This window comes from Ovis aries, chromosome X (assembly GCF_016772045.2).
Source record: "Ovis aries strain OAR_USU_Benz2616 breed Rambouillet chromosome X, ARS-UI_Ramb_v3.0, whole genome shotgun sequence".
NCBI lineage: Eukaryota > Metazoa > Chordata > Mammalia > Artiodactyla > Bovidae > Ovis > Ovis aries.
Window position 1 is genome coordinate 58,371,884 of NC_056080.1, and position 12,161 is coordinate 58,384,044.

Below are 12,161 nucleotides of genomic sequence, written 5' to 3' on the forward strand. Positions count from 1 at the left end.
GAAAATGTATATTCCTATAATGGCATTATTCATAATACTCCAAAAGGGGAGACAATGCAAATATCCATCAACCAATGGGTGGATAAATAACTGTTTTACATACCTATACAATGGAATATTTGTTAATAAAAAGACACTTGTTACAACATAGATGAACCTTGAAAACATGCTAAGTGAAAGAAATCAGTCACAAAAGACCACATATTATATAATTCCATTTATATAAAATGCCCTGAATATGCAAATCCTTAATGACAGAAAGTAGATTAGTAGTTGTTACCTAGGACTAAGGGGAGAGAAAAAGAAGAAAATAAGAGTGACTGCTAACAGAAAAGGGTTTCTTTTTGTGGTGATGATGAATATGTTATAAATTCCGAGTGTGGTGATGGTTTGCACAATGCTGTGAATATACTAAAAACAATTGAATTTACACTTTAAATGGGTGAATTTCATGGTATATAAATTATCTCTCAATAGAGATGTTGGGCAAAAAGGAAGAAACCATGAAACAGATTGATTATGACAGAGCCCCAGACTAGGGGGAAAAAAGGGATTAAGAGTGAAGAGAGGTTAAGGTGAGAGAACGCAGGCTTGGAAGTCATCTGGATATTGATGACAGGTGAAATGTTAAACTGACTCTTATATAACAGGGCCTGAAAAACTGAGAAAATAGGGCCCAGAGGGATTCCTACACTTCCTCTGAGGAAAGCCAGAGAAGTCCAAACTACTTGAAAATGGAATAAAATATATAGCATTGTCACAAAAGTCAAGGAGGAATTTTAAGGCGAGGTCATCAGAGGTAATGTCAAAAATCATGATATTAAAATACTTACTATTAATCAGATTAAAATATTTGTCTGTAACTGTGGAATCTTAACCCAAAATTGTTAACAATTTTATTCTCCCTACTCATGTACTTAGGTAACTTTGAAAAAAGAAAAGAGTGATGACATCTTTTAGTAGTGAAGGTAAATACACAGTATGAGTTTACTTGCTACTACAAAATAAACACTACTGAGCTAAACCCAAATAGATTATATCCCAAGTGAGCTGATAATACAGAAATTCAGTCACATACCTATGTTTAAACATGTAAAACCCAATTTCAATACTTTTGAAATTTCAAATCTAATTTGCAACATATTGGTGTGTGGTAAAATGTAAAAACACATCTTTTTTAAGCCACCAAGAAATACCAAACTTTGAATTATATTTTAAAATAAGTAGAACTCTGCTTTAAATCTTAGTTATATTTATATAAAAATCAGACTGCCATGAATTGGATGTACTTACCTGTGTGAGTACTTTGAAAATTAAAAATACACACAAAGAGTTAGCATTTGACACTATCAGATTTCCAAAATAAGTGAATTCATAATCTAAAACAAAATACTTATATCTTTAGAAGATAAATCCATTGGATAAATGTAGAAAAATATTTTAAATACATGTGATTTAGACATAATATTTTATATTATCCAACTTACTCTTCCTCTCCATTAAGAATTACTGTTTCTAATGAATATATGAAAGTGATTCTGTCATAAACTTTGTAAAAACTTTTTAAAATATGGCAGAATACAAATAAAAAAAACCATGGCCATCATTAAGGTTAAATCAACAACAAAAAATTCATGAATACTGTGCTCTCACTTCGGAGAAGGCAATGGCACCCTACTCCAGTACTCTTGCCTGGAAAATCCCATGGACGGAGGAGCCTGGTGGGCTGCAGTCCATGGGATCGCTAAGGGTCAGACACGACTGAGTGACTTCACTTTCACATTTCACTTTCATACATTGGAGAAGGAAATGGCAGCCCACTCCAGTGTTCTTGCCTGGAGAATCCCAGGGACGGGGGAGCCTGGTGGGCTGCCGTCTATGGGGTCACATAGAGTCGGACATGACTGAAGTGACTTAGCAGTAGCAGTAGCAGCAGTGCTCTCACTTTAGACAATGGAGAGGTCCAGGACCTGGATCCAGCTTGATGCTGGCTCCAGCCATGATCAGTTGAACTTCAGAGGTATAAAGTGCCACAGAAGATGACTGCAGCCATGTTTTCACAACTTCCAGTGGCCATGTCAGAATAGCTCCCACTGTACCACCACACCACATCCTCCGGCAAAGAGATGAGCTAGTGGAGAAGGCAAATAAAGTGTTTTTCAATAGGGACCGGGAGGAGGAGGTCAAAAGGGAGGAAAGAGAAGCCCAAAAGGATGGAAGGATAGAGAAGCTGATACAAGCCTTAGCCCAACAACAGGCTAAAATCTTGACCTTGGTTCACTGTACCACTATGCGAGAGTTATGAAGAGAGTGAGAAAGAAAAAAGGATCCTAGGGATCCACCACTGAGATGCACCCAGTGTGCCTCCTGCCAAGAGGATGGACATTGGAAGGGGCAGTGTCCATATCACCCTAAGGGAAGGCATGTTGAGACCCCTATACCTGCTCTGTCTGTGTTAGTTCTAGGAGACCAGGGCTGAGGATGCCCAACAGCTTGAGAACAGCTCCCCGCCCTGCCTTTTCTGAAACCAGCTTGAACATCAGGAAGTTCACGGTTCACGTATTGCTGAAGCCTGGCTTGGAGAATTTTGAGCATTACTTTACTAGTGTGTGAGATGAATGCAATTGTGTGGTAGTTTGAGCATTCTTTGGCATTGGATTTTAGTTTAACCCAAATAAGATACGTAGGATTTATAATCACAGAGGAGAAAAAAAGAAAAGGCTCGACCCTCCAGAGGAAATCCCTCAGCTTAAATACCCCTTACCCTCAAATGAGGAAACAGCTTAGGGGATTTTTAAGAATGACTGGATTTTCCTGGATCTGGATTTCTGGTTATGGGAATCTGGCCTGACCCCTGTATGAGAAACTAAGAAGGAAAGAGGAAGGGCCACTTGACTGGAATGGAGACCTGCAAGGTTGCCTTAATGCCTGGAAAGGGGCTGTCAGTATGGGTCCAGATTTAGACGTCCCAAACATGGAAAAGCCTTTCAGGCTGTATGTCTCTGAGAGAGTAGGAACTGCTCTTGGGATGTTAGGACAAATGGTGGGGCCCACATTACAGCCTGTGGCCTACCTCTCAAAACAACTAGACAAGGTATCCAAAGAGTGGCCTGCTTGGCTCGAGGCAGTAGCAGCCACCACTCTTATGGTTAAAGAGGCCTCCAAGGTGACCCTGGGTCAGCCCACCACAGTGTATACACCTCACCAAATGCAAGCAGTCTTGGAGACTAAAGGGGATAGATGGATGATAGGGGAAAGGATCACCCAATGCCAGGCCCTCCTCCTTGACACTCCAAAAATAATATTAACAGTCTGTCAGACTTTAAATCCAGCCACCTTAATGCTGGGCCCCTATACTTCCCCTTTAGACCACCAATGCATGCAAGTCATAGATGAATTACACTCTTCTCCCCTAGCCTATCCGAGACACCCTTATCCAGCCCAGAGGAAGAATGGTACACAGATGGCAGTGCTTTTGTGGGAAAAAGAGAGAGGAAAGCAAGATATGCCATAATGAGCCTAGAAGAAACCAGAAAAAGTGGGTCTCTTCCCCCAGGCACCTCAGCCCAGAAAGCTGACAAGAGCTCTGGAACCAGGGAAAGAAAAAAGGACTAATGTCTATACAGACTTTAAATATGCTTTTCTCATCCTGAACACCCATGCAGCCATCTGGAAGGAAAAAGGGATGTTCAGTGCCAGAAGCTCTCCTATTAAACACAAAGAACTCATTCTCAGGCTTCTGGAGGCGGTCAAACTTCCTGCTAAATTAAATACTGTCCACTGCAAGGGTCACCAAAAGGAAGAAGAAAAGGAGGCCCAGGGAATAGGAAAGCTGATCAGGAGGCAAAATGAACCATTAGGGCAGCTACCCCTGTCACTGCTATCTGCTCCCTTTTCCCCAAGGAAACCCTGACTCTGAATTATACCCCAGAGGAACATTCCTGATGTGCCAAGCAGTGCTGGGAGACTGGGTAATGTGGGTGGTTCCAGACTGACTAGGCTCAAATAATACCCCCTGACTCTCAAGTCTGGAAAATTATTAACTCCTTACACAAAAGTTCCCATTTTGGAAGAGATGAACCAGAAACCTTGCTTAAGCCCATTCTCTGCCACCCCCGGTTGGCTAAAGTTACTTGGCAGATCACACAGAGTTGTGATACCTGTCTAAGAAACAATCCAAACACCAGACCCTTGCCACTTCCCCTAATTAAACCTGTCCAACATCAAGGGTCATACCCAGGAGAAGACTGGCAGGTGGATTTTACAGCTATGCTGAAACCACAAGGGTTTTCTTATTTTCTAGTCTTTGTTGACACATTCACAGGATGGATTGAGGTGTTCTCTACTAGGACAGAGAGAGCTACAGAAGTCTGCAAAGCTCTGTTAAAGGAGATAGTGCCCAGGTTTGGGCTGCCTCCATCTCTTCAGGGTGACAGTGGGCCCTCAATTACAGCCATGATATCCCAGAACCTGGCTGCATGCTTAGGAATCAAATATTGCCTCCACTCATCTTGGTGGCCTCAAGCCTCAGGGAAGGTAGAGAGAAAGCCAACCAGAATCTTAAAAGGGCTCTGGCTACACTATGTCAAGAAACACACAATAAACAGATCCATATGTAGGACTATATTGTGCTGGATGAAGCACAAGCTGGTATCAAGATTGCCCAGAGAATTATCAACAACCTCAGATACACAGACGATACCCACCCTTATGGCAGAAAGTGAAGAGGAACTCTTGATGAAAGTGAAAGAGGAGAGTGAAAAAGCTGGCTTAAAACTCGGCATTCAGAAAAATGAAGATCATGGCATCCTGTCCCATCACTTCATGGCAAATAGATGGGCAAACAATGAAAACAGTGAGAGACTTTATTTTCTTGGGCTCCAAAATCACTGCAGATGGTGAGTGCAGCCATGAAATTAAAAGACGCTTGCTCCTTGGAAGAAAAGCTATGACCAACCTAGACAGCATATTAAAAAGCAGAGACATTACTTTGCCGACAAAGTTCCGTCTAGTCAAAGCTACAGTTTTTCCAGTAGTCATGTATGGATGTGAGAGTTGGACTATAAATAAAGCTGAGCACCAAAGACCTGATGCTTTTGAACTATGATGTTGGAGAAGACTCCTGAGCGTCCCTTGGACTGCAAGGAGATCCAACCAGACCATCCTAAAGGAAATCAGTTCTGACTATTCATTAGAAAGACTAGTGCTGAAGCTGAAACTCCAATACTTGACCACCTGATGCGAAGAATAGGCTCATTGGAAAAGACCCTGATGCTGGGAAAGATTGAAGGCAAGACGAGAAGGGGATGACTGAGGATGAGATGGTTGGATGGCATCACGGACTCAATGGACGTGAGTGAGCAAGCTCCGGGAGTTGGCAATGGACAGGGAGGCTTGGCGTGCTGCAGTCCATGGGGTTGCAAAGAGTCAGACACAACTGAGGACTGAACTGAACTGACTGATATATGGGAATTTAAATGTTGCTACTTTCTCAAGGCCCTGTTTTCTGGAGATTGTTCTGTCTTTCTCTTTCCTACTTATGTACTCTTTCTCATGCTCTTAAGACAGATACCTTGGCTGACATGTCAGCCTCAGTAAATGTTGTTCTGCACACAGAACAAACTTCTTTATCTTCAAAGCCTTACTATTGCTTTGCTGAGCTCTGGTACTGAATTCCAGGTAAGTTCTCAATAAATATGCACTCACCGTTTTCTCTAGGAGCTGCTCTTCCACAAGCTCTCCCTGTTCTGTCTCTCATATTCCCTGTCTGGTTGTGAGAAGTAATTCAGTGAGAATCTGCCACATCTGGAGCCTGAACAGGGACCTGAAGGCTTGCTATGCACCTGTTCCTCAAGCCTGAGCAAGAGAAAAGGATGCCTGCTCATCCAGGTAGGAACTACAGCCTATAAGGCTAGTGATGGAACAGTCTTTTTTTTTGGGGGGGGGGATTTATTTTTTATTTAATTAATTTATTTTAATTGGAGGCTAATTACTTTACAATATTATAGTGATTTCTGCCATACATTGATATGAATCCACCACGGCTGGAATGAAGTCTTTTTGACGTGCAGTACTTTGGCTTTTGCCTATGGGTAACTCGTTATCCCCCTAAACAGTGTGCTCATAAACACCAGCTTTCTTTTTTGCTTGCTGCTGCTGGTTGCAAGATTTCTGATTTAGATTTAACTGAACTTCTTACCATTATTAGTACTCATTGTCCTTAGTATCCACAAGAAGCTACCTTGAAAGTGTCTGATTGGGAGCAATAAGCCATTGGTTGAGAAATGGAGTAGGTATTATTAATGTACAACACCTGAATACTTGGAATTTATGCCACAAAGCCCTCTCTGCTATAGAAAAGGACAAGGTTTCATGGGCTGATCTTATTCCTCCCCCCGAATTGCCTCCACCACCTCCTCCAGAAGCTTCTAAATCTGCTTCTATTGAGCCTATCAAATCTGCTCCTCCACTTGTTGACTCGCTCTTAACTCAACCTCAATGTTCTATGATAGAAAATATGTTACAGGAAGAAAACTTAAATGGAAGATCTGTCTCCACCCCCATCTAGGGCCGGGAGGGACACCTCCAGTAGAAAAAAGCCAGAGCACTGGGTGCCACTGTTTTCTCTCTTACAGATGGGAGCTAACAATTCCAAAATCACCCCTTTAAATTGTATCTCAAAAAACTGGGATAAGTTTGATCCCCAGAGCCTAAGAAGTCCCTTTTATGCAGGCTTTCTTTGCTTTAAGCGAAGACTTCACCTCCCCAGAGAGACAATCCCTGCTGGGAAAGCATCTTATCAGTCAGTCTACCCCTGTCATCAGAACCAATTTGAACACTCTATTTAAATTTTAGCTATGAAACTATGACTACGAAAAGGACAGATGACATTTTTGACACTGAATGGCCATGATACTCTTTAGACTCAGAGAAAACTGGTTAAAATGAAATCTTTTTGAAAGTACAAAACTGGTTCTTTTCGCACATGCAACTAGGAAAAGGATAGCTTATCAAAATACTTCTTTTGGAGCTCCAACCCTGCCTGAGAAAACAGAAATATGCCTGGGAGGGGCGGAGGAAGGAAACCTAAAGTTAACTCTTATCATGTCCTGAAGACACACAGCCCACTCTGTCTGGGACTCCAGCCATGAACAAATTGGTAGAATTTTAAACCAATTAAAAAAAGGGGAGGGGCAAAAAAAACCATTTTAAATTTCAAGGAGAAAACTATGAGATCTGTCTGTCCAGATTTACATATGTCTCAATGTGTGTCTTTGTCTTGCTAAGATTAATTTGTCACAGTTGCTAAAGAAAATTAAGATGCATGTCTTTAATAAAAGGGTATAAGGGATAAAATCACATTAAGGAGAAAGAAAGTAAATCTAAACTTATAGGTGGCTATTTTCTGAACAGACAAAATGATGGATACAGAAAATGTAAAAAAAGTTTATGACAAATGGAAGAGAGTTTTATACATGATACAAGACATTAAACTGCCTTTAAAGTCTTTTATTGTTACTTTGACTAAGTAAATAACTATTGTTTCACAGTAAACATAGGCTGATACCAAACTAAAATTTAGTTTTCTTGCCCTGTTGAAAAAACAAAGTTTCCTTGGAATGTGGCTTTTGATAATAGACTATGGCACACATAGACAAAGCTCATTCCACTTCTACTAAAATTAACCCCTCATCAGGGAATTTAAAATGAATAAACGATAGCTATAAACCAGAGCTGGGGCTATGGGAAATCCAAGTCCAAGACTGCTTGCCTGCTTGGCTTTTCTCAGCTCTCTGACAAACCTCACCTTTATTTTGATAGGATAAAGCCTTTCCTGGCTTCAAGGTTAATATCTCACAATGGAGGGGAAAAAAATGGCTAAGATGTTTTCTACAGTCTCCAACAATCGGGGCACCCACTTTGCTGGACAGGTCATACAGACATTGGCAAATACTTCATGAGCTTCTTGGAGACTATTGTTTTCACTGACATCCTCAGTCATCAGAAAAGGATGGCAAGGGATCGATCAAAGGGATTGATTACATGGGATTAAATAGACTACTAAATATGATAATAATTTTCATGACTTTTTGACTGACATATTACTGGCTTTTAATCTTTGTTTTTAGATATAAAGAAGCTCAGAAGCTCCTCTCAAGTTACTGATGGTTTAAAACAATTTAATGATTTACACCAATGGATAAAATTTAAACATTTTTCTTTTCTCTCTGCCTTGTTCCTCCAGAAATTGGAGACACTTGGGGTCTGAACAGCCTTATCAAGGTAAGAAAAACTGTCTCCCAACATATACGGAAATCTCAAAGTATACCGGGGAGCTCTAAAAGAAAAATCCACCCAACTAATGTCAGGCCCATGGTATCTATTATGTTTCACTGAATATTAAGTTCTAGTTTTGTTAATTAAGGTCTGTGTTTACTAAGGCTCACTTAGACACTTCCTTGTGTTTATGTCATATTGCTAAGAGGTTGGGAAGATTCCCTGAGGAAGGAAATGGCAGCCCACTCCAGTATTCTTGCCTGGAAAATCCTATGGACTGCAGAGCCTGGTAGGCTACCGTCCATGGGGTCGCAAAGAGTCAGACACGACTGAGGGACTTCACTTTTGCTTTCACTTTCAGTCACATCAGTTCTTTCATCAAGGAGCTACAGCCTTAAGCAAACATCTTTCTTTAACTAATACTGAAACTAAAGAAATAGTTTGCACTTGTCCAACTTGTCCATCTCTAATTCCCTCTTTTTCAGCTACTGATGTCAGCCCTAGAGGACTCTCCACAAATGAAATTTGGCAAATGGATGTTACTCATTATCCACCTTTTAAACCTCTCACTTATATCCATGTAACTATTGATACACTTTCTGGTTTCCCTTAGGCCACAGCTCAGCATGGAGAAAAAGCAAAACACATTCAAGCACATCTTTTGGAATGCTTTGCTGTTTTGAGCCACTGTAAAACAATTAAACTGACAATGCCCCTACTTATATATCCTCCCAATCAAAATAGTTCTTATTATACTTGTGGAATATGATGCATGTGACTGGAATTCCTCATAACCCTACAGGTCAAGCTAAATGGTTTATGAAAATTATTCTTCAATAAACAAAAAAAGAAAGAGGAAAGAATTAGTCCCCACAAGAAAAAGGCTACATGTTGCTACATGTTACCACTAATTATTTAACACTTTCACAAAAATTTTCACATTCCACAGCACATTGACATTTTGCACCTCCACAATCTCACGAGTACCCTTTGGTTTTGTATAAGCATCCCCCGTCTCCTGTCTTGCAGGGTCCAGTGAAATTACTAACAGGGGGAAGAGAATATGCCACTGTTTTATCTCCATCAGGTCCTCTCTGGATACCTGCTCGTTGTATTAAACTTTACCATGAGTTGGCACCCCAGACTCAAGAATCCACTACCTGACTCAACTACCTACTACCGATCCAGTACCACCTCCAGGCATGCCTCCTCCGAAGAGACCTCGGATTTCCTCACCAGCCACTGACATCACTTGGGGTGATATTAAATGCCTTACTTCAAGGGCTGAAAATGCTCTTGTTAATACTGGCACTCCCATTACACCTGAAAAGATATTGCTTTCCCTTTTAGCTACTATAACCACAAACTCTGCCAGTAAGGTAAAATTATGTAAGCCTTTCTTCTTTTCCTTCACACCACTCAAGCTTCCTGTCTCAGCCTTACTTATTGGGCTTGTTTATTGAATCCTCCCTTACTTTCCATTGTCCCTTGGGAAGATCCTGAAATTCCTCTTTCCACTAATGATTCTGCCACTACGGGAGGTAAATGACTCCCACCCCCTCCTGACGTGCCTATACACATCCTAGATGACCCTTGGACTATTAATGGCACTCCTCATCTGCCTTTCTATATTACCAGTCTTACAGATGCACAAATATGTGCTTATACAGGCCCACAATGGTATATGAACAATATAAAATGGCCTCCAAAATCTGAATCTTGAGTTGTTACTATTAAGCACCAAACTTTTGTTTTTACTGCTGGCTTTCACGGTAACATGACTCTGGGCATGTCCTACCCTAAACTTTCTATTCCTTTATGTGCTTATTCTTGGGTGGAGATGGATATATTTGATGGTTTCAGTTGGCATGTCTGCCGTTCCAGTAATTTCTCTACACAACTCCTTTCCCCCTACAAATATACTACACAAAATTGGGGACCTCAAGCATTATTGATACAAGACAGTAATAAGACTTGACATGGACAGATTTGGAACTGGCCTTTACCATTTCATTATTATAAATCGAATCCTTTATGGAATCCTGGTTTTGCTGGCCCTATATCTAGGCTCTGGTATGCTCCCTTATGGTATTCTCCCAATAAAATTTTCATGTGGCACTTTGCACTCCCATTCTTTCCACACATTCTATGATGAAATCCTGCCACTTTTTCCAATGGTCATTTCATCTGGAATTTCACAGATCTTCACACATATCAATATCTGTACCACCAGACCATACATCTTTGCACTAGCACCCGATTTTACTCTAATTTTTCTTTAACCCTACCTCCTGGAACTGTTCTTACTCCTTGCTATAACTATTCCCTTTTAATTAATCATTCCTTTCTTTTTATCCTTAAACAACAAGCTCAGATCTGGATACCCATTTCTATAAATCGACCTTGGCTTGGCTCACCCCTAGCTCAAATAGTGCAGACCTTATCTAAATTAGTTACACATAAAAAACGATTTTTAGGGACACACGTGATTTCTATTGTAGCTATTACTACAGCTGCTGCCCTAGCTGCAACTGCGGCTACTGCTCTCACTGTTTCATTAAAGACTGTCAATCAGGTACAAACCCTTATGTCTAATATCACTTCTGATCTTACTAAACAAATTGAAATTGACCAAATGATATTGTCTCACCTCGCAAATCTGGAGGCTGCCATCCTTTGGCTTGGTGAAAAGTCAACAAGCTTTATGGACTCGTTCTCAATTGGACTGTGATAGCACGTTTTCACATGTCTGTGTTACAGTATAAGTAGTATATAATTATTCTGAAACCTGGAATAATTTAAAACAACGTTTAAACCCTAAGACAAGTTCTATGATTAATGATTCCATCTTACACTTACAAAATATACTTAATGAACAAATAAAGACTCTCCAACAACATTCCTCTGATGCCACTCTCCAAACACTCTCTGATACTGCTACTTGACTGAATCCTAAAAGTTGTACCTCTAAACTTAACTTGGAATTATGTTTTTTTCCCATGCATATTGCTCATAATTGTTTTTTGTGTCTTATTTTTAGTCTGAACATTAATCTCCTAGTTTTCATGCCTCACTCGCACCAAAGCTATGCTGATGCTGTTTCTCCGACAAGAAGGGAATCAATATGCTCCTTAATAAAACAAGAAGGGAATTGTGGGAATATAAATAATGTTACTTTCTCAAGGCCGTTTTCTGGAGATTGTTCTATCTCTCCCTTTCCTTACGTACTCTTTCTCATGCTCCTAAGACAGATACCTTGGCTGACCATCAGCCAAGGTATACCTTGATACTGTCAGCCTCAGCAAATGTTCTGCACAGAGAACAAACTTCCTTATCTTCAAAGCCTTACTATTGCTTTGCTGAGCTCTGTTACTGAATTCCAGATAATTTATCAATAAATATGCACTCAGCGTTTTCTTCGGGAGTTGCTCTTCGGTGACCTCTCCCTGCACTGTCTCATAATCCTGTGTGGTTGCGAGAATTAATTCAGTGAGACACCACCACATCCATATGCTACTCATAGCTTTCGTGAAGGTAGAAAAGAAGTGAAGTCACTCAGTCGTGTCCGAATCTTTGCAACCCCATAGACTATAGCCTACCAGGCTCCTCTGTCCATGGGATTTTCCAGGCAAGAGTACTGGAGTGGGTTGCCATTTCCTTCTCCAGAGGAACTTCCCGACCCAGGGATCGAACCCGGGTCACCTGCATTGTAGGCAGACACTTTACCATCTGAGCCACCAGGGAAGCCATGTGAGGGTACAGGCAGCCCTCAAATAGCCATTGTTATTAAGCCCTTATGAAATGATGTATGGACGCCCGTTCTTAACTTCTGATTTGTTTTCTGATGAGGACACCAATGCATTCCTGCTGCTGCTGCTGCTGCT